Here is a 20,896-nt window from a genome sequence, read left to right as displayed (position 1 = left end):
TTTAGAGTAGCAAATTTCAGTGGAATAACGTCATGTTCACATCTGTACAAATGAGAGGAAAAATCCTATGACAGGGTTTGGGGAAATATACAGCCTTTCTGGGCTGCTCCCAAAGGTCAGTATGATCTTCTCAGTGATCTTTGTGGTCCCTGTTAAGTAGCATTTCACAGCAATGCATGCTAGAATAGGACTGGTCCTGAGTCTCCTTTATTCCCTGTAATTTATTAGGGAGCTATTTATTGGGATTGTAGTAAGGGCTGTCTCCTGAATCAAAACTAATGGGCAGTTTTTGGACCATTCTACCAATCTTGCCCTGAGCTCTCACAGTGACTGTTTCATACCAGACTAACATAAGCATGGCCCATTGCTTGTAGAGTCATATATAACATGTCTTACAGAAATCTCCCTCAACTTTTTTACTCCATATAATCCTGATCCCAAAGCAGAGCTCATGGCTCCCATTGTCCATATCTTTTCTTGGAGTCTAGAATGTAAAATGGGAAGTTAACAAGATGGCAATTATTACTCCTGTTGCTAGATTGAAGGCAATTCTTCTTGTTTCACGAAATGCTGCCCCTAGTTTTGGATCTTAGCTATATTTTATGTTCCAGTTTGTTATCTCTGTACTCAGGTGAGGCCTCATGACAGGACTGCTTTGTCCATTGAGGATGCAGTTTCACAAAATGAGGTGAATGGATGTAACAGCTCTGAATTTGTGTGTGAGTGTCCTCTTCATTTTCTCCTTTGACTGACTCCCAGCCACACACAGACATCACTGGCCACCGTTGCTGCATGTTGAACTGCTAATATGATGGTAAAACTCACTAAAACATAACCAGAAAACAAACAAACAAAAAAGGTAATTTATCCAGTTTTATCCAGTTAGATTGGTTTAGTAGGAGCTCCAGGACCAGAACCAGCATCCATGCTGGAGGTGAGAAGGAGAAGTAAGGGAACAAGATGTCTTTCTCCTGGCAGGGGAGAACATTTCAAATTAAAACCTCTGATCAGGTTTATGTCTATTTGACTCAATTATTGTATCCCTACAGCTGTCTGATCGTGTTTTCTATGGAAAGACACGGGAAAATGAGCTTATGCTGAGGAAGTAAAAAGCCTGAAAATGTGACACATTCTGCAAGCCCATTTCTGAATACAGATTCTGGCTGGAAAAGTTACTTCTTCAGCTTGATACAACCAGGAACATAAGACCTTGAGTCTCCTCACATACTCAGTCTTCTCTTGGCATATTTTGCAAAGGGCTGGGAAATCTACCAAATTTGTATTTGCTTAGGTTTTTCCTACTTTTCCTACTTGCTACTTACCCTTTGAAAGTTACTAAGGACCTGCTTTGTAGACTCATGGACTCTGAACTCCCATGCAAGGGTCGAGATTGAGTCTCCACAGAATGCTGAAGGTACATGAGGTAGAGGCACTGATGTGATTCTGACTGTACCCTGATTTACCGTGCTTTTTCCTCTGAGGCAGTGGTGCCTATACTCTAAAAGAGATGGAAGAGTGGGATGGAAGATGATTTACTGAAGCTATGGAAGATCTGAGTTAGGTTTGTCCCTTTCCCATGCTTCAAGTATCCCATCAGATACAAGGAACACCGCCAAGTATCTTATACTTTATCTAATACTTAATGCCCCTCCTGTGGGCCCTTGTTTCCCACTTGGCCTATTTTTATTGATACCTACACAATCCATGTATATATTGGGAATCGCTACTTCCAACAGCGTTATGAATGAAGGTAATAAGAAATCACTGTGTGATTTTTTTACTGAGGAATTTTATAAGTACAACTCCTTGGCTTTTGATGTGATTTTCTTTAGTTTCAGGTCTCATACCAAAAAAGATTTAGATTTTTTTTCCTCATATTATTTCTCCACATAGTAAAGCACAAATCTTTCACTGCTTGACTACATTTGCCAGTAACAATGATAATTCACTCACTGTTGGTCCTCTTCTGTGTAACATTTTCCATATGATAGCCCAATAACTTGGTACCTTTGTCTTAGTAGTCTGTTGTTTGCATTTTTTTTCTCTGACAGAAAAGGAAATAAATTAAAGATTGTTCAGGAATACTACATTTTAAAATATGTAAATGTAGTGTAATGTGTACATGTAATGCATACATTTATTTAACCATATTAAGAAACATTAAATGTTAGTTGATTGCCCTATAATTCAATGCTTTGGAGCTGTAGCAATTTGTCTTTTTTATTTGAGTCATCAAATAGTTCAACTTGTGTCAAAAGAGTGAAAAATATTCAGGATTAAATCAGATAGGGCCAGACTGAACATTATATGTCCATAGCTGCTGCTTTTCGGCTTTTGCTAATTTGCTGCTGCCCTTTATGATTACTGCATGGAGAGTGACAGTAGATGTGTGTTAGCTTGGATCTTCAAGGTGCATGCTCATTTGTTGCCCTTGAGCATCTCAGTACTGACATGCTCAATAGCAATGCAAAAATCTTAGCGGGAAAGCACAGACAGTCCCTCACGTAATAGTTGTGACTTTACAGAACTGGTGGAGGAAGGAGATTGTAGCAATCTGAAATTCGTAGTCCTGATATTTTAGTGGGTTTTTTTTAAACTCCAAACAGTTTTCAGGCAAGGAAACATTTCTAGGAATTTTCTTAAATATCTGTAGTGATACAACCCTTTTAGAATTTTTATTACTTTTACTATAATGGTTGTTATCATTTAACATACCATTCTATGATTCTATGATTTCAATAGGGATACTACTTAAAAACCACAGTCATCGGTAAGACATTATACAAACTCTATCATAGAAATGATAGAAATAGAAATTACCTTAATGATACAAATTAAAAAACTAAATTACAAGATAGACTTAAAATCAGTATTTTTTTTTCTCTTATGGCTTTTTCAATAAGAATTTCAAAATGTTTTAAAAATTGAACCTACTTTAAAAAAAGTGAACCTGTTTTAACAGGGGGTTGGACTGCATCACCTTTATAAGTCCCTTCCAACCTTTTACCATTCTGTGATTCTGTGATTCTCTTCAGATAGGAAGTATGGAAAAATCTTTTTAAAAATTACAACTCCATGTTTTTGTAATCACCTGCCATTTTAGGGAATCCATCAGTGGTCATGAGACACCCAGAATGACAGGAGTGAGAGAGCAGGACAGCCGGGCTCTGCATTTACAAGAGGAAGCCAAGAGTTTAAAGACTCTTCTCTGCCTGTATTTTTCTAAATGTATCTAGATTGAGAGCAGTTATATTTTTGTGAGCCAGGATGCAGAGCTGCTTTGCAGAGTTCATCAAGCCCCCTCTGCATGTTAAACTACTCAGTTGCTAGAGCAAATATGTTCTCATGTTGCAGCTGAAATTCCCTGTAGACTGAAGGTATATATCTGTCAAAACAGTGAAATCCCTTCAGTCCATTGAGATAGTTACATATAAAGACCAGCTTCAATGTGTATGGCCATTTAAATAGTTTTGGACAGAAAGCTCTCTCTATAGCGGTGTAAGTCTAGTTTAAGAGTGACCAGAGACTGATTTTTCCAAGCAAAGGTGTATTGTTGTTTTTAAGAATCTTCATGGTTTCACATCACAAAGACATTTGGTCCTGCATTCTCAACTGACAGACTGTTGTAGTTAAAATGCTAACTGACAAAAGACTGCACTTCTGTTTTCATGTGAGTTGCAGGTTTTCTCTGTGTCTTATTACTGGGGGTAGGAGTTGGTTTAAGATTCTGATTTTTCTTGTACTGGAAACATCAATTATCTAATCTCTAATTAGGAGTCATGAAGGACTGATGAAGTTGAAATAAAAATACTTTAGCTAAGATATTGACATTAAGCTTTCAATCGAGAAAAAAGTATCTCAGAGCATTAAGGACTGAAATATTGCTATAATAGCAATCCTGACTGTGTCCCGTTTTTTAAGTAGCTGAAGTTTCCATTTGTATTGCCAAATAGTTTCAGATCAAGTTATTTTATACTTTTCATGCAGTAGAATAAACAGAGGAATAAAAGCAAACCGTTAACTTCTTGTTACCATGAATCATTCCAGCAGTTTAATGGACCATTTTTAAACTCTAAAAAGTCATGAATGGAACTTCTGAATTGTGTTAGAATCATGATTATAAAATGAATTGTGCTTATTTTTTGTTTTTTGGGTTGAGTCTCAGAAATAATTCACTGTGAGGGTGAGGGAGCAGTGGAACAGGCTGCCCAGAGGGGTTGTGGAGTCTCTTTCCTTAGAGGTCTTCGAGACCCGCCTGGACATGTTCTTATGCGACATGATCTAGGTGACCCTGCTTCTGCAGGGGGATTGGACTAGATGATCTCTAAAGGTCCCTTCCAACCCCTACCATTCTATGATTCTATGTAGTATTGCATCAAGCTATCTTGAGAAAAAAAAAAGTTGAAAGTTGAAATTCTTGCAGTTATTTAACTATAATCTGAGGCTTTAGGAAAACTGTAAAATATCCAGAGATTTATGAGACCTGGTAATATTGCTTCATAGAGACTATGCATGAGGAAAAGTTGTCCGACACCGATATTAAAAAGATATGCATGAAAATGTCTGGTCAAGGTTTTCTTTGCTGTACTCAGATTCTCCTGCATGGATATGTATTACTGGTTCAGTTACATTGGGTATGCTTCAAGTTTCAGCTAAAATCCAAGAAGTCCATTTCACAAGATCCGTGTGAACCTAAGCGTGCAAAGCAGAGTGAATCACGAAATTTACTTCAAAACTACAATTCTAATTTGAGCTAAAATACTCCAGACGTAGACACATCATCTGTATCTGCATTATAGACAGTACTGATATTATAATAAAGAAATACCTGCTGTTTGGAAAAAAACTCCTTCCAAAGGGACTCCTTCACACCTTCAGTTTTTTTTGTCTGGCTTTCTACCCTTGTCTTTATGTGACTCCTTTGAAAAGTTCTTTCCACTTCCCTAGACCTTAATTGTAAATGCTTAAAAATATGGCTGTATAGTTTTTCTGAAAATAGTCCTTTTCCTGAGCTCTGCTCCTAAAAGAACTGTCTTGTTGCATACATGTGTGGAAAGTGTTTTTTGCTTCTAGGTATCTTGTAGGTGAACATTTTGGTCTCTTTTCACTGTGTCACAAAACAGTGAGTACACAGTACCTTCCTCTGGATGACAAATGACTTAGTGCTTTGTTGTCTTTCTCTGGTGGACCAACATAATCTCAATATGGCTTTTATTGTTAGTGATCAATCTGCTCCTAAGCAGAAAATGCCATTTACAGTAGTATAACCTTCTTACAAGGAAACTGTGTAGTCTTTATGTTTCTAATAATTTCATATGTCTAGAACCTCCTCTCGAATGGGATGTTTAATTCTTTCTGGTTTATTTTCTTGTGGGATATCTCATTTCTGGCCCTTTGCTTTGAAGTCACATACTGACTTCACCATTTCACCCTTGGACTGACTGTTCCTCAAACCCATTGATACTGCACTTGTGATGTCAATCTTTCACTTCTGCAGTCAGATTCTTGTAATTTGTTCCTGGTTCTTTGCTGATGTTACTGAAGTCATCACAAACATCAAAAGTGTGTATCTGTGAGATTATTTTGGTGCATTGACTTCAAGGGTACTCTGTTCTTTATTCATATTTATTGTGGGCAGAACACAAACCATTGATTGATATTTTGCATACCGTCTCCTTCTGACTTGTCTTAGAAGTAGTTAAAAAAAAAGGAGAAGGGAGAAAAGCAAGGCAAAAGAAAGACATCTCCTAAGTTTCTGGGCTCTTAAGAACTCTTGCAAAAATGACCCTCTGCCTCAGACTATGCAAAAACTTCCTAGTAGAACATACTTTGTAATCCCTCTCGTGGCATCTTCTGGTGCTTATAAAGCTGCCTGTAAAGTAATAAAATATTCATGCCTCACCTATAAATTATGAGACAGAAAAAGATAGAAAGCATCTAAACATTTTCTGATTAAAAGCATACTTGAGAACGAAGAGCCTCACAGAGGTTTTGTTGCTTTAGTTCTCTAGCCACTGCCTATCAGCCATGCAGTAGCCATTTAGGAGTCTGGAGTCCTGAAATGTCAAATCGGAGTTTTGGAGGAGATGTTTGTACTCTTCAGCTGAACTTTCTGAGTTCTTTCAACATTCAGTGTCCTTTACTTCCTTTTCACATAAATGTTATGACTACTCCTGACCTCATACAAATCTTAGTAGAATATAGATAAAACCCAACAAAAATAGAAGCAATGCGGAAGTAAGAAAAATGAAAAAATGTCTAAATATACGATATTTTATAAAACTTTGGTTTTCAGTCATGACTCTTCATGTAAATATTTACTTGACACAGTTTCATATTTACAAGTGCACACATTTCATAATTAGTCAGTGCTTTTGAAACTGTTATAATTGGCTTTGGTCCCAGTCTGAGATCCAGGTAGAAGATCTTTGAGTTATGTTTCATGCAGAGTTAGGACTGTTGTCTTGAAGCTGATCTTGCTTCCAGGGCTAGAAATCTTTACAGACTTTTGGAGTTCAAAACTGTTAATTTCCTTAGGTAATACAGACATTTTTCACCACTCAGCAGTTTTGTACCATGGCAGTCTGTCTTCCAGAGTGGCACTTAATCTTGTGCTGCATTTGTACTGCTGAGTAGACATCCATCTCTTTGGTCTTAACCACTCTGTCTTGGAACTTTTTCCTCCAGCATGTATTCCTGTCCTTTACATTTTGCACATGAGCCAATTATTCCTTAAATCTATATGTGGGGATGTATTATTATGGGTATTTTCACAACAAACATCTGTTCAACATTGTGCTAATATGCACAATGTAAGCCTAAATGTATGCCTTAGGTCCCTGTTGGAAGATATTTTTGCTGTATTTTTTTTTTTGCTTCTCAGCTGTGTACATACTGTAAATAAATTTGTATTCTGGAGCCATAGTTTTTATGTCCAACTGGCTTTCTCCCTTATTCATCCCCACTTTCCTTTCCTTAAAGGTGGTTATTAAGGAATGTCTGCTTTCCATTACTCTCTCTGTCAAACAGAAAACAGAGTGATCATTAAGGAATTTCCATTGTTAATCTTTGCCTGGCAGCTTTCAGACGAAGAGGACCTCCCAGCATTTTTCTTCAATGAATCACAGAATCTTAAGGATTGGAAGAGAACTAGAGAGATCATCTAGTCCTACTGCCCTGCCAGAGCAGGACCACCTAGAGTAGGTCACACAGGAACTCAACCAGGTGGGTTTTGAATGTCTTCAGAGAAGGAGACTTCACAACCCATCTGGGCAGCCTGTTCCAATGCTCCATCACCCTCACAGTGAAGAAGTTTTTCCTTATGTTTCTTTGGAACCTCTTGTGTTCCAGCTTGTACCCATTGCCCCTTGTCCTATCATTGGACATGATTGAAAACAGCCTGGCTTCATCCTCCTGACACCCGCCCTTTATGTATTTGTAAACACTACTGAGGTCACCCCCTCAGTCCCCTCTTCCCCAAGCTAAAGAGCCCCAGCTCCCTCAGCATTTCATCATAAAGGAAATGCTCTACTCCATCATCTTTGTGGCCCAGAGCTGAGCTCTCTCCAGCAGCTCCCTGTCCTTGAACTGAGGGGCCCAGAACTGGACACGATATTCCAGATGCAGGCTCACGACGGCAGAGTAGAGGGGGAGAGAGGCAAACACCGCAAGCTTAGAAAGCTGCATAACTCTGAAGTTTATAGGAAAGCATAATATAGCCCAAATCCACACCTGCTCCTACTTATAGCCATATACAAAAAAATGTACCAGTGTGAGTGCAGTATTTGACAAAGAGAGACCATTACTCTGTCCCATTCAAATAGTACCAGGTCATGTGTGATAATGCTAAGATTGAGAAAGCTTTTAGAAAAATAATCATATCATTATTCTTTGAGTTTAATGATTTTAATTTTTTTGGGTACATTTTCAGCTCTGTATCGTTTCAGATTTCTTAATCTGTGAAAGAAAATATTTCAACTGAGTAGATTCTTCCTCTGTGGCCTCATTTATAAATATCTCCTTGCAAAAAAAAAATGAAGAATTTTGATGCCATTGTATCTGAGGAAACGGACCTAGTAACTAAGACTTGAAGAAAACAGACATTGTAGACTAACTGTGGGAGACAATACTGACTGATGGTAAGACTGAATAGACAGTTATATACTTGCTGGTTTTGTTTTGTAATATTGTATTCCACTGGTATCTGCTGTGCTTAAACATGCAAAAGTGTTCAGTTTATCTGCTCCTATGGTCGACTGACTCCCTTCTTCTCCAGATGGGAGTTGTTCTGTTTTGAAATCTAAAGTACTTCACGACTGCACAGTGTTTAATATTAACTCTTCTGTAATTCAGTGCAGATGGATTTATATGCTGTCTGGCTTTTTTTTTTTCCCCCCCATTACTGATTCGTCTAAGCAGACAGGTGGAGGTGGATAAGTACACATGCAGACTGAATGGATGCCAGATATAGAAACCATCTGTATGATGTAATCTGTCAAGCTCAACAGTGCTAGCAGTGAAAACAGACTCATAGCACTCATATCAACAGTTAGAAAAATTGCCCCAGTGTGATGTTACTGGGTACCATGTTTTGTGTATCATCATTGCTGACCACCTATAGCAACTTCAGATGGTTTATAAGAATGAATAATGACTAATCCTGCCCTGCTAAAGAAAAAAAGTCCAGTTTAGATCGGGTGGAATTTACAAACTCTGTCACTGTACTGTGTAATCACAGTTCTCCTGGAAGTGACTGCCACTTGGGATTAGACACTGGGATGTTCCTTAGTGAAAAGATGTATATGAACTTCTTAAATCTATGTGGGTACAAGATATGAACTTCTTAAATCTATGTGGGTAAAATACTAGTGTAGGGTATGTCTCATTGTAGTGAGTGTTTTCTAATGCCACTTCCTGTGTGCTGATAATGTAAAGTTTTTAAGCAGATGAAGTACATGGATTTCAGAAGCTTTCAAGATGAGACAGAACTGGAAATGTTTATTGACTTCAGCTTTCTCTGTGCTTCTTACAGTATCAGTTTTCCTTTTTGACTAAGGGTCTGGGAATATGTGAAGCAAATATCTCAAGTATATTTGTACATTTCTAGGTAATTCAGTGCTTTATGACAGTGATTTCCAACTTTTCTGCACCTTAAATCCACCTGAGAGGAGTGTTCTGCAAAGGCTGATCTAGATTTCATAGATTATACCCACAATCCCATTAGTTTCTTATTCAGTGGTTGCCTTAATCCCCTCCCTTCCCTCAGCAGATTGGTGGTGTACATTAATTATCAAAACTGAATCACTACAGGAAAATGTAAATTTAAATGGCATATTTGCTTTCCAAAGCAGAAATGCAAGAGCTCACCCATGATGCCTTTGGAAGAATGCTTGGTTGTCTACAGTAAAAAGCAGTACAGACGGAGAACTGGTGCTAACCTTTCGAAAGAGAGTTGCCTTTTTCAAGGCCATCTCTGTCTACCTTTTCTTGCTGCATTTTACTTATTAACTCATATAATCACCATTTTCTGGAAAAAAAATCCCAGAAGTAGTTGATTCTTTGTCCACGTTCTGATAGGAGATGGAAAAAGCAAAGTCCTCCTTTCCAGAAAGCCATATCAATCATCTGTCTTGCTCAATAATTTGGAATTTAATTTCCGTATTATTAATTTAAATGAGCACATTGAAGAAACTGAATTTCCTCTTGCCAGAAGCAGCAGAAACTGATATATTACGGCTTGGAATTTCACTAGCAGCTAGTAAATCCTTCTGTGTCCATATGATTGTGAAACTGGCAGAAAGCTGTGCAACATTTTGCAGTAATCTTCCATTTCTAATACCATTATCAGTAAAATCTATGTGTTTATTAAATATAAGTTGTAAGATGTACAGTTTATTATAAAGAAGAGTCTTGTCTATGAGGGGTGTGCAGTGTATTAGTTAGTGGAGTAATAATAAGCTCTGGTGACAGGGAAGCTGTGCAGACCCTGTGGACTATAGAAGCAGCAGGCTGCACAGAGAAGGAGAAATAAAAGGAAAAAGATGAATTATGATCCAGTACTTCTGACTGCCTAAGGTAGACTTGATGTCTTGCCCAGAAGAGGGAAAGGGTAAGAGTTTTAGAATGTTAAGAATGTTTTGGTTCAGTGTTTGAATTGTGCTTTCTTTGTCATTGGCTTGTATGTGGGAGATAGGAATTTCTGTTCTTGAAGTTAGTGCTGTTTACAGTGTAATTCAGATAACTGTGTGCAGAGAGGCAATTTTTGTTTGAATCTATTGGAATCAGAAACCAATGTACGGTGCCCCACTTCTCCCCAGCAATCTGTTTAAGAGGGTTAAGTTACATCTCCTGTCTTGAAAAAGAGTGGTCTCTGGAGAAAATCTCTCTCTAGAAACAGAACTGCGTGGTTTTGTGTTGCAGAGAGTTTACTGGTTTCTGGAGGATGCTTGTAATACTGAATAAATGTTGGTGTCTGCCATTGATATTAAACAATATGGACCTCATTATGTGTATGTGAGGGATGCCACTGGTTACTGGCTGCCAGCTGGCGTTTGCACTACTCATCAGAACCCCTTGAGACACCAATCCATTAATTTTTCTAGCCACTGTATTGATGACTAATTTGGTGATAAGAGGTCTTTGGCAAAGGCTGGGCTTGCCAGCTTTTCACAGGAAACAATCAGGTTGGTTCAATGTGATTTCTTACTGCTGTTTTGACAGTCGTCTAAAGACAAACCTCTGTGCACTCAAGCCACTCCTTTACATATATTTATACATCTATGAATATAAATGGATTAATAGATACATGTAAGCACAGACATGCTTGTGTTTGGTGTGTCATATCACTAGACTTTACAGAAAGAGGGCATCTAGGGACAGTTCATTCCTAGGCCATAAGAAATTTAGGATATTCAAACCTGGCAAAACTTCCTCACCAAATTTTATCAGTCAAATGCTATTATTAAAGGATGGAGAACCCCAAAGCTTTCCAAAAGATGACAGGATTTTAGAATTAGATTTCATTTTGTTAAACTATGAGTACACTGCAGAAAGGTCATATTCTCTTTACAGTTTTCTTGCATTCATGCCATAGGACTTCAGAATGCCCCTAGTCCTGGCCGTAACCACTTCGGGCTTATAGGAGGCTTCTAATTCTTTGAATACTTTTGGACAGTAATTTGATGTGCATTTTTCTGCCAGCAATTTTGGGTTGAACATTTTCTGTCTCATTTTTTTCCTCAGATCCACTCTATTGTGCTGTTAGAGTTATTTTGCAAATACCTGACTAACGATTTCCTATGAGTTATTGATATGGAGGATGAGTCAGGTCTCAGAGAGAGATTAATGAGTTGTCTGCTCAAAGATATTTGTATGCAAAGGTTTGCTTTGTTTATTTTTAATTTGAACTCTTTCTGCTTCATTGCTAAATTATGCAAGGAGTATAAACAAAAGTATGTAGCTTTGCACTTGCACTGCTTTCCATAGGGAGAAAAAAATCTCACAGTACAAAATTAACTATCACTGCAACTTCCTTTATTTTTTTTTTCCTGTGACTTGTTTAGAAAGGAAAATAGTTTATGTGTACATTTTTTTAAAAAATATCCTAACTTCTCTTTTGTATTTTTGATAAATTTCAAACAGATAGATCTTTCTCCTTAACTTCACCTTGGAGAGATGCTGGTCATAGTTAAGATGTGACAGAGACTAAGAAAAGGTAGAAAACTGTTTTCCTTTTGCTGCTAAAGGGTGGAACTACTATTATCTAATTTCTTCCACATTACCCTCAAATATCCATTTTTAGGGTTTTCTTAAAGATGCCAGCTGTAAGAAAATACAGCTGAAATTTGAGAGATACTAAGCTAAATACATATTTTTTTCTTTTCTAATCTTCTGTTCAAATTAATGACAAAAGGGATAATCACTGTTGTTTCCTCAGCTTTGAAAATGACCATTAAATCTATCAAAGAGGGTTATTACAAGTACAAAGCAATCACTTGCAAAATGGATTTGTGTAGTAAATATTGCCTTTGCGGAATTCAAGGTATTTCATAACATCAACATTAAAATTTTCAAATTGACATAATCTTTCTGTTAAATTAGGATATTACATACTGAATATTCACTCCACATTTTGATGATATGTGTATAAACCTGGTCTTACATTCTCTGCGTGGATTATTTCTGGAAGGAGCTGTGGTGCTGGAGGAAGGAAACAAAAGATGGAAACCGATGGAAACACATCAGTGTGTGAAATGCATTCACCTTAGTGTTTTTGGCAAATAAAATGTTGATAAAATGGGGGGTTTGCCCTGTTTAGAAAACAGATGGTAATATTTTTTAATTACTGATCTGAAGTGTAAGTCTTAGCTTTGAGCTTTGGTGTGGAATATTTGTAAACTTCTGTACATCTCTTCTGAACTGAAATACTTTCATCCTTCCCCTCCCCATTTGCTCTTCCCACTAGCTTGCTGAGCTAGTGAATGCATGAGTATTCTCAAGAATCATGCATTTTGGGGCCTGTTTCCCTAAGTGCAGCAGTCAGATTTCAGATAAGACAGTCAAGGAACCTGATAAGACTAAATAAATTTTCTGTTTAGCAGCTATATAAGTATCTGACCACCCATGAGGAAGAACTACACTTTACAACAGGTATCCTTTTACTGTGAAACTATGTAAGAAAACGGAAATGTTGCAAAATAATTGGCATGAGTGGGACTTTATTATTAATCATTCTTATTATGATTTTTCTTATTAATCATTCTTATGGGCTGCAGACCCACCAAGGCTGTGCAACCACACAAAATGGAATATTTTGCATTTCTTGTACCTTGGACCATCTACCTGTCATCAGACTTGGAGAGATGAATTTTATACTTCTTAAAGGATTGTTCCTAACTCAGAGCTCCTCGAAGTCAATAGAATGGCTCCGATGTAAATTAGCTGATTTTGGTTTAAGTTTATGATGAAACTGCAGCTTTACTATTCGTGCTCTGAGTTGAAAGCTACATATGTCTTCTTTGCAGTGAATGTCTTCTCCCACCATCCTCCATGCTGCTCTTTCTTGGCTTTTGGCACTACAGAGAGCAGCTCACATGTCATGGGACCTGAAGACACAGAACTGGTGATCTGGAAACTACCAAATTCTGACCTCTGCGACATACAAACTACCTTATGCTTAGTTATTCTTGTAAGCTACCTTGGCAGTCTGTCCATCCAGATTTATGCTCAGTGGTGTGAATACCAATGATCCCATGAGATGTTACTGACATTATCATTAGGATCCAGAGGAGAATTGCTGTAATAAAGTGGTGAAGCCAAATCTAAAAAGAGATCTGGAAATTTTGCATAGAATCAGAGAATGGAATCAGGTAACTAGAAAGAACATACTTTCTAGTTTAACTAGAAAAATATCAAGTAGTTTAATTTTCCCACAGCAATCTGTGAATATCCCCTTCTTTCCTTTGCATCGTTGCCTAACCATGGCTGCATTCCTGAGAAGGGCAAGAATAGACTGTTAAATATTTTGCATGTGAGAATATGTAACATATGTTTCAATTCTGTATCCATATAGGTATGTACATCTCTTGCAGATGCAGGGTTAAAAGTTGTCAGATACTTACAGACACATTTATATCTTTTATCACTATTCACATCATCTTGAAATTTAAAGCCTGGAAAGAATGTGTTTTGTAACAGCAAACCTCCATTTAGCTCCAGGTGCAGAGAACTGTGTCCAGGAGTGCTCAAGGCTAAGTGCTTTTGTAACTGCAGTTTTGTTGCCTTGCTAAAAAGCCAAATCAAACCAAACCAAAAGATCACCATTGTTTCAGGGAGTTGGCTAAAAGTTGTAATTGATTTCTGCTCAGCTAAATGATGTGATGTAACTCTGGGCAAATTACAGGGAACCTCTCTACTGTGTAGAATATGAGAAAGAGAGAAGTCATACAGTGATTCATACTTCACTCAGTTCTAGACCTGCATGGTATTTAACATTTTTCACAATTTAAAAATGTTACAACCAGCACTGCTAAAGGCTCTTTCCTCAGCTGGTATGTAGCTCCAGAATTAGCCAAGAGTGCTGTAAGTGTGTCAAAGCAGCAGCCTGGGAGAAATTACACGTTCACATTAAGATGATGTCAGAGGAGCTATACTGATTTGCTAAGTAAGCAAATCAGCTACAGTATCCATTTACTTTACAAGTAACTTGCATGTTGTCTTATGCCAGAAGTAGTGCTTTGGAATAAGTGAAGTAGGAGTCAGTTGGGTTTTCCTTTTTTTTCTTTTTTTCACACCTTGTAAAGAAGCTGGTAGTGATATACTTTATTTCCTGAAATAGAAACTAAATTCTTAGGGGTTTTATCTGAAGGGTTTTTTTTCTTTTTTTCCTGTTCTTCTTGTCTTAAAGTCATTACATTACCATGGAGAGATAGCAATTTATGGAAACGTTCTTTCATTTACAACAGTAACTTATTTTAAGTTCTGTCCTTGACTGTCATTCTGACTTTTTCTTTGTAGTCATTGTGACTTTGTAGGTCGCAATGGATTCTGTTTTACATAGTTTCTGTATTTTGTTGCTCCGAGGGCTAAAAATTTTAAACAGCATAGGAATTTAATTACAAGTAGAAACAGAGTAACTGGAATCCTAGTAGCTATGGTTGAAAACCAGAACTAGTTAGAAATTATGTGTTCAAACTGGAGTAGTAACTGTTGAAGCCAGAAATATTTATTGGTTCTTCTAAGTATTGGAGGGGTCAGGGGGTGGGAGAGGCATGGGGAGGGGGAAGCATGGGTAAGATTAACCCCAGTTATTTCTATTGTCTCAATTTTTAACCAACTCACTTATAGTATGGCTATAGAAACAGCAGCATTGGGATTTGGCACATTTGAGGGTGTGGAGACATCTGCATGGGAAAAAAGGAAAATCAGGCAGAAGCAAGAGAGCAAGAAAGTACCTGAAGTGGGTCTTACACTAATAAATGAAGTATGAATTCTGTCATAAAAATATTTGTTAGAATTTTCCGTTCGTGCAGTTGTCCCATGTGTCCGATTCAGTGTGAGCCCTGAGTGAGCAGAAATATCCAGGAAAGGCAAATAGGTGGCCTGAGAATGTCTGAGAATCATCCAAAGGAAAACTACTGACCATTCGTGACAATTGCAATTAGGGGAACAGTTTCTTGTTTACAGCTCTGAGTGAAAATCTGTTTTATTACAGACAAAAAGATAAATATTCATGCTTCTTTGAAGAGTATTGCTGAAAGCCAGAGTTTCTCTGTCATAACTCTGAATATATTGATTTTGGAATTCCTGTCCCCAAACCTACCCTTTGAGAATTTATATGTATACTTTTACATTGTATATATGTCTGGAAAGTGACTGTACTTGAACACATCTAAAAAGTTAGTACAGTAGATTGTATTTATAAATATCAGTCTTTATAATGCTTATTGTCGCAGGAGAAATGCATATAACACCACTGACAACCTTCTCCCTTTCTGATGCTTTTCTTTTTTTAAACAGCACATTTGGTAACAGTTTAAGTTTCTGGCTTACATATGGTAAATCTGTGAAGACGATGGACCTTTTCTGCCTGCAGCAGGTGGCAGACAACACTAATCAAAAGTAGAATGTCATAGAAAGTAACATCTAAATTCAACGTTGAAAAGAGCTTCAGTCGAAAAGAACATCAAATATGTGAAGGCTAGCATGTGTCCTGCTCTGTTAGTTGAAACGTCATCTGGAATATTGTGTCCTCATCAGAAACTCTTTCACCACCTTGGCAAAAAAAGTAATGAATTGAAACGAGGAGGTAACATGCCTGTGTGCCAGTAGTGATTTCATGTACTTACATGCAATGCTAATATGCTGATGGCCTGAATCCTATAGCATCTACAGCAGGTCAGAGCAAAACCTGTAACCTCTCTTCTGAGATCTATTGCTCATTTTTTCAGACTGGGAGTAGCTCTTACTACATGGAAAGGAAATTGCTGTTTTGCTCATAATAAGTTTTTGGTACCGTTCATCTTTGATACTTCAGATTTTCTTTTGCAGTCCATAATTTTTCTGCTCTCAGTACATCCTCAGGAATTCTTAAATTAAGGAGCCTACAGTTTATATGAGCTTGTTTGCTTCACTCTCAGATGTGAGCCTTTTCCCCATTAATGTCTTTTGAAGCTCTTGATTTCTAGCCAAGTATCTGACAGTAAAATCACTATGATACTTCTATTCTATTTCTAGAAATAAGTTAATTAGACCCCCTTAGGGCCCCAGAGAAAAGCCTCTTATCTTTTGTCAGTTTAATTTCTGCTGTATCCATTTATATTAATGGTTTGTGAAAGAATACTCTATTCTATTGCTTGTTTAGTTTACTTTTTTCTTTGTTTTTGCTTGCTCCTCACAGTCCTCAGAATTTATCTCATAATTCATCTCAGACCAATAGTCTCTGAGGAATTAGTGTCTTATTTCTCTTTGTATTTTCCTCTTTCTCAAATTCATGATACTTGCTATGTAGGGGGTTTATTTGGGGCAACTATGATCTATTATGGTGTTAATTACATGAAACTGAAATTAATATGAAACAGAGCATACAACCTTCTCCCATTTACTCCTTTGACCTTTCAGGCTCTTTTAACAGGAGGATGTGTTGCAAGGAAAATCTGAAAATGAAAAGGGAAATAAATGAAAGGACTGTTGCAAAGAAAAGGAAAATTGAAGCATGTGCACAGAATAGTCACGACTTGTTTATAAATATCTCTTTTGTGCATACATACTGTTACTATGTTACCTCTAAACCACTGAAATGACAAAATGATGAAAAATTTCCATATGTTCAAAATCATGCATAAAAGTTTAATATCAAACTTGCTATTTGAATGTGAATTGTGGGTCTGCTCCCATTGATATCAGTGACAGTTCTGTTCCTTGATCAATGGGAGGTAGTTTGGGATACCAGTTAGGCAGTCTGAAAGAATAAATAATTAGGTTCTCTGGGCTCCAGCTGCTCATAACATTCTGGGATAGTCTTGTCTTTAATGTGAACCTCTAACATTTAGGAACACATAGTGAAAGAGGTGCAGTGTTATGGAACAGGTGAGAAAAAAAAGGAACCATTAAACTTGACATGAGAAAGGTTCAGGGCTGGTTTCTTCTTAGTTACTGTTTTGTCACTGTTCACAGAGTCCTTAGGTGCTGCCGTTCTGTAGCTCAGTACTGTATCTTGTCAAAGGATGAAGCAGAACAAGTGTTACACTGAGTTAAGCTTATATCAGAGGCAATTGTGAGAGAAAAATTGTGCAAGAATGAAAAAGAATGAGAAGCAGGGGAGAAGGAAGCTCATGGGTGTTAGCACATGCTGTCATCTACAAGGATGTGCAATTCAGCTTTCAGAAAGCTCATTTGTCTTTCTTGTATTTATGCAGCTGCTTCCAGTTTAGATGAAATGATCATTTGTTGAAAATTGATACTGATGAATTGAGTGTAGTAATGGTTTAAAAAATTTATGAAAAGCAGATTAATAAAGCTGAACTATTCCGTCTCTTCATTCTTGGTCACTGTATGTAACAGAAAAACAGGCTTATCTCTAGCTCTGCCTGATCAAGAAAAAGTGTGTATTATTACATTGAAAGACAGTAATTTTACAGACATACAACTTTGTGATAGTTGCAGTTATTTATCAAGCATATTATGATTATGAATTCCTTTCTGAATAAAGGAATATGTAACATGACTCCGGTATTAACAGTTACTCCAGTAACTTCCTGGTTTATTTTTGTTATTTTAAAGCTATAATACACAGACATGCATAATGTACCCTTTTGGTATGGTAGTGGATGGCAGGAGTAGTAACAGGACACAGATATGTATGAAAGTGAAAGAAATGGCACAAGTAGAAAGTAGTAGTTTCTTTGTCAGTCTTTAAATGAGTTAATACACGGTCATGCAGAGATCAGGAGTCCTCAAAAGTGATGTTGAAAAATAATGTGTGTCTAAGTGTCATTGGAAGGCCATACTTTAAAAAAAATATCAGCCAAGGGAGAATAAACTAATGGACCTTGAAGTACTCAAAAATATATTGACTAAAGGAGAAAAGAGGGTTTTGACTCCTTTCCCCCTTATAGCTCCAAAGCACAGAATTTTACTGTTACAAATATTGCAGTCCTTATGCTGCAGTGGGCTGATGCAATTCCCAGCCATCGTTCTGCTTCGCTATTAAAAGAGTTTCCTCGTATCTCAACTCTCTGTGATCCCAATATGTATGATGGAACAAAGCTGTTAACCCCTTCATCTCTCTGTCAAAATGTGACTTTACAGTACAGTGAAGATCTCTGTATGTGGTTTTATAAAAGTGAGAGCTCTCAGAAGTTCTCCAGGTTCATTCAACTCAATTGCCCACAAGTGCTTTGAATGGGCACAGTAAGTGGATAAAGAAATTTCCAGATGACAGTTAAAACATATGATCACAAAGCACAAAATCTCCCACAACAACAAGAGGTTAAAAGGGCTGAGGAGTATCCCAGGAGGTCCTTACAGAGTTCTGAATATTCCTGAAATGGAACACTAGCAGCTGCACTGTTGTTTAAGTACAGCAGAGCTGCATTCTGTTGAACACCACCTTCAAATAAAGAATAACTAATCTCATATAGGAGGGTTCCTTTGCTTTAGTTTTATTTTGTTGTTTTGGTTTTTGTTTTTTTTTCCTGTGCTTCCATGGCAATGTAACTTCAGCTACAGCTTTCCTCTCTCTCTGAGAGAAAGCAAAATGTAATCACACTTCTTGGCTTGCTAGGAGCCCATCCTGTGTCTACCTTCACCATCCCACTGCATGAGTTCCCTGGCAGCAACATCCCATTTCTCTCTGTGTGAAGGATGTCACTCTGTGTGTGAGACACTGTGTATATCCAAACTCTCTCATCTTCCTCCCTGCCTGCTTCTTCCTATTCTCTTTTTGCTTAGAGTAGATAGTCATGTGATAGGCTCTGTTTTCTTCCTTCACTCCTGAATTCACCATATTCCCTGTGTCAGGGGTCCTATGATCAGTCTCCCTGCTCGCCATGTTTCCTGCTCAGAGGCAAGGGTGATATATGCTATTTGTTCCTTTCCTCTGCCCTAAGTATGTGTCATTCGGACTGTTCTACTGAGGGGTTCAACAAGGGCCTTGGGTTGTGATGAGCTCTTAGTGGAAGCAGTCATTTGCTTTGTAGGTAGCTCTAGGAAGTGGAAAATACCTTTCCTTTTTCTCACAGAGAATTAAAATCCTGGCTAGTGTTTGAGATTGTGGAGTTCATCTCATAGAAAAACTATCCCCAAGAATCACAGTTGGAGAGAAAAAAAACCCAACAAAATACTATTGAGTTCAGTCTAATTTGTTTCAAGACAAGCCTGGTTCTGCAGTCTTCCCAGAATGGCAGGTAGAGAGGAATATAACTTCAGTGCATATTTTAAGGGTAGCATGGAAGTGCATTATGACCTCTCATGTGACCTGGCTGTTGCCATCAGCCCTCATTTTGTGAGGTGGCATCCACAGGACAGAGTCTCTGGTCAGTGTGGGTCATCAGAACGCTTGAGGCTTTCGTGTTCTTTCCACCTGCTTTCCTAAAGAAGTAAATTTCCCTCAAGTTGGAAAAAAGAAAAAAAGCCTAAAATGCAGGAAAATTAGGAAGTTTTCAGGAGCAATTAAGTGGTCTCTCTTTATTTTCTGCTCTTTATTTCACCAAATGCTGCATGGGTCAGTTCAGGTACTCATGAGATGTTTTTAACTCCTTACTAGCATAGCAAAGTCCTTTCTCCTCACTTCATACGCTTTCACCCTAATGGCTACCTGAGCACATTTTGGAATATGATTACAGGTCATATTAAAGCGAAATTCCTACACTTAAAATCTCCCATATAAAATAGTACTCTGAAATGTATTTTTAGATGCATTGCATAACATATATTTATATATTTAAGCGTCCTCTTTACTTAACCTCTTTCACAAAGTTCTCTAATGAAGATAATACATGAAAAAACAAAAAGCATTCCCTTGGGTATAACACTGTCCTACCATATGTCTGTCTTTTTTTTTTGTTTGTTCAAGAAACTGCTAATAGTATTTTTTAGTGTCAAGAGGGATCTGGCAGTCTTCTGGTTTAATTTTTTGCTTAGTGTCACTTGTGTTTCTTTGTAAACGTCTAGCATTGCAAGTTCTGAAAGTGCTGGGGAGAATTTTTTGTTGTAAATACTGCAAAATAACAGTGTGGGGATGCAGTAGGAAGGAGATCTGGAATATCATAGAATACTAGAATCATAGAATGGTAAGGTTGGAAGGGACCTTTAGAGATCATCTGGTCCAACCCCCCTGCCGAAGAAGGTCCACCTAGATCAGGTCACGTAGGAATATCAACATGATTCATCTGTTTTAAACCAGGCTGTTACAGATTTTCTACAAATCACAGCCAGTTTCCAGTGGAAAGTTAAGATAATAAGATACATAACTTCTTCTACTTTGCTTTTGATGGCATTTTCTATGGCCATCTGATAAAGTTTTTAACATCTTAAATATGTTAATGTTCATAACATGCTCCATGAATTCTCAAACATTTTTTTTGCCTCAGGGATGACATTTTTGGAGTAGACTAGGTTTTTTAATATAAGGATTAAGCTTTCAGGACTCTTAAGACATGGCAGGTGTAAAAAAGCAAGTCATATTTAGAGTGATGTTTTTTCTAGTCTCCAGAGGCAACATGACTTAAACACATTAAAGCAGAGCTTTTGATAATTAGAATCACCAGATTAAAGCAATGATTTTTTTTTTTTATAGCAAGCAAAAGCGTTCATGATACTTTAATGGAATATGGATTCAAGTGTTCGATATGATGACTAGAAATGGCAGTTTTCACTTTCTTACACTGAAACTTTTTCC

The 20,896-nt window shown here is 37.5% G+C and overlaps 1 long non-coding RNA gene across 1 annotated transcript in view; it reads left to right on the top strand.

The window, feature by feature from the left end:
* Nucleotides 1-20,896, top strand: part of LOC133624669 (uncharacterized) — a 36,561-nt gene that overhangs the window by 488 nt on the left and 15,177 nt on the right. The window lies entirely within an intron of this gene.

This window comes from Colius striatus, chromosome 1, assembly GCF_028858725.1.
Source record: "Colius striatus isolate bColStr4 chromosome 1, bColStr4.1.hap1, whole genome shotgun sequence".
In the NCBI taxonomy this organism is placed as follows: domain Eukaryota; kingdom Metazoa; phylum Chordata; class Aves; order Coliiformes; family Coliidae; genus Colius; species Colius striatus.
This window is presented reverse-complemented; position numbering and strand designations above follow the sequence as displayed.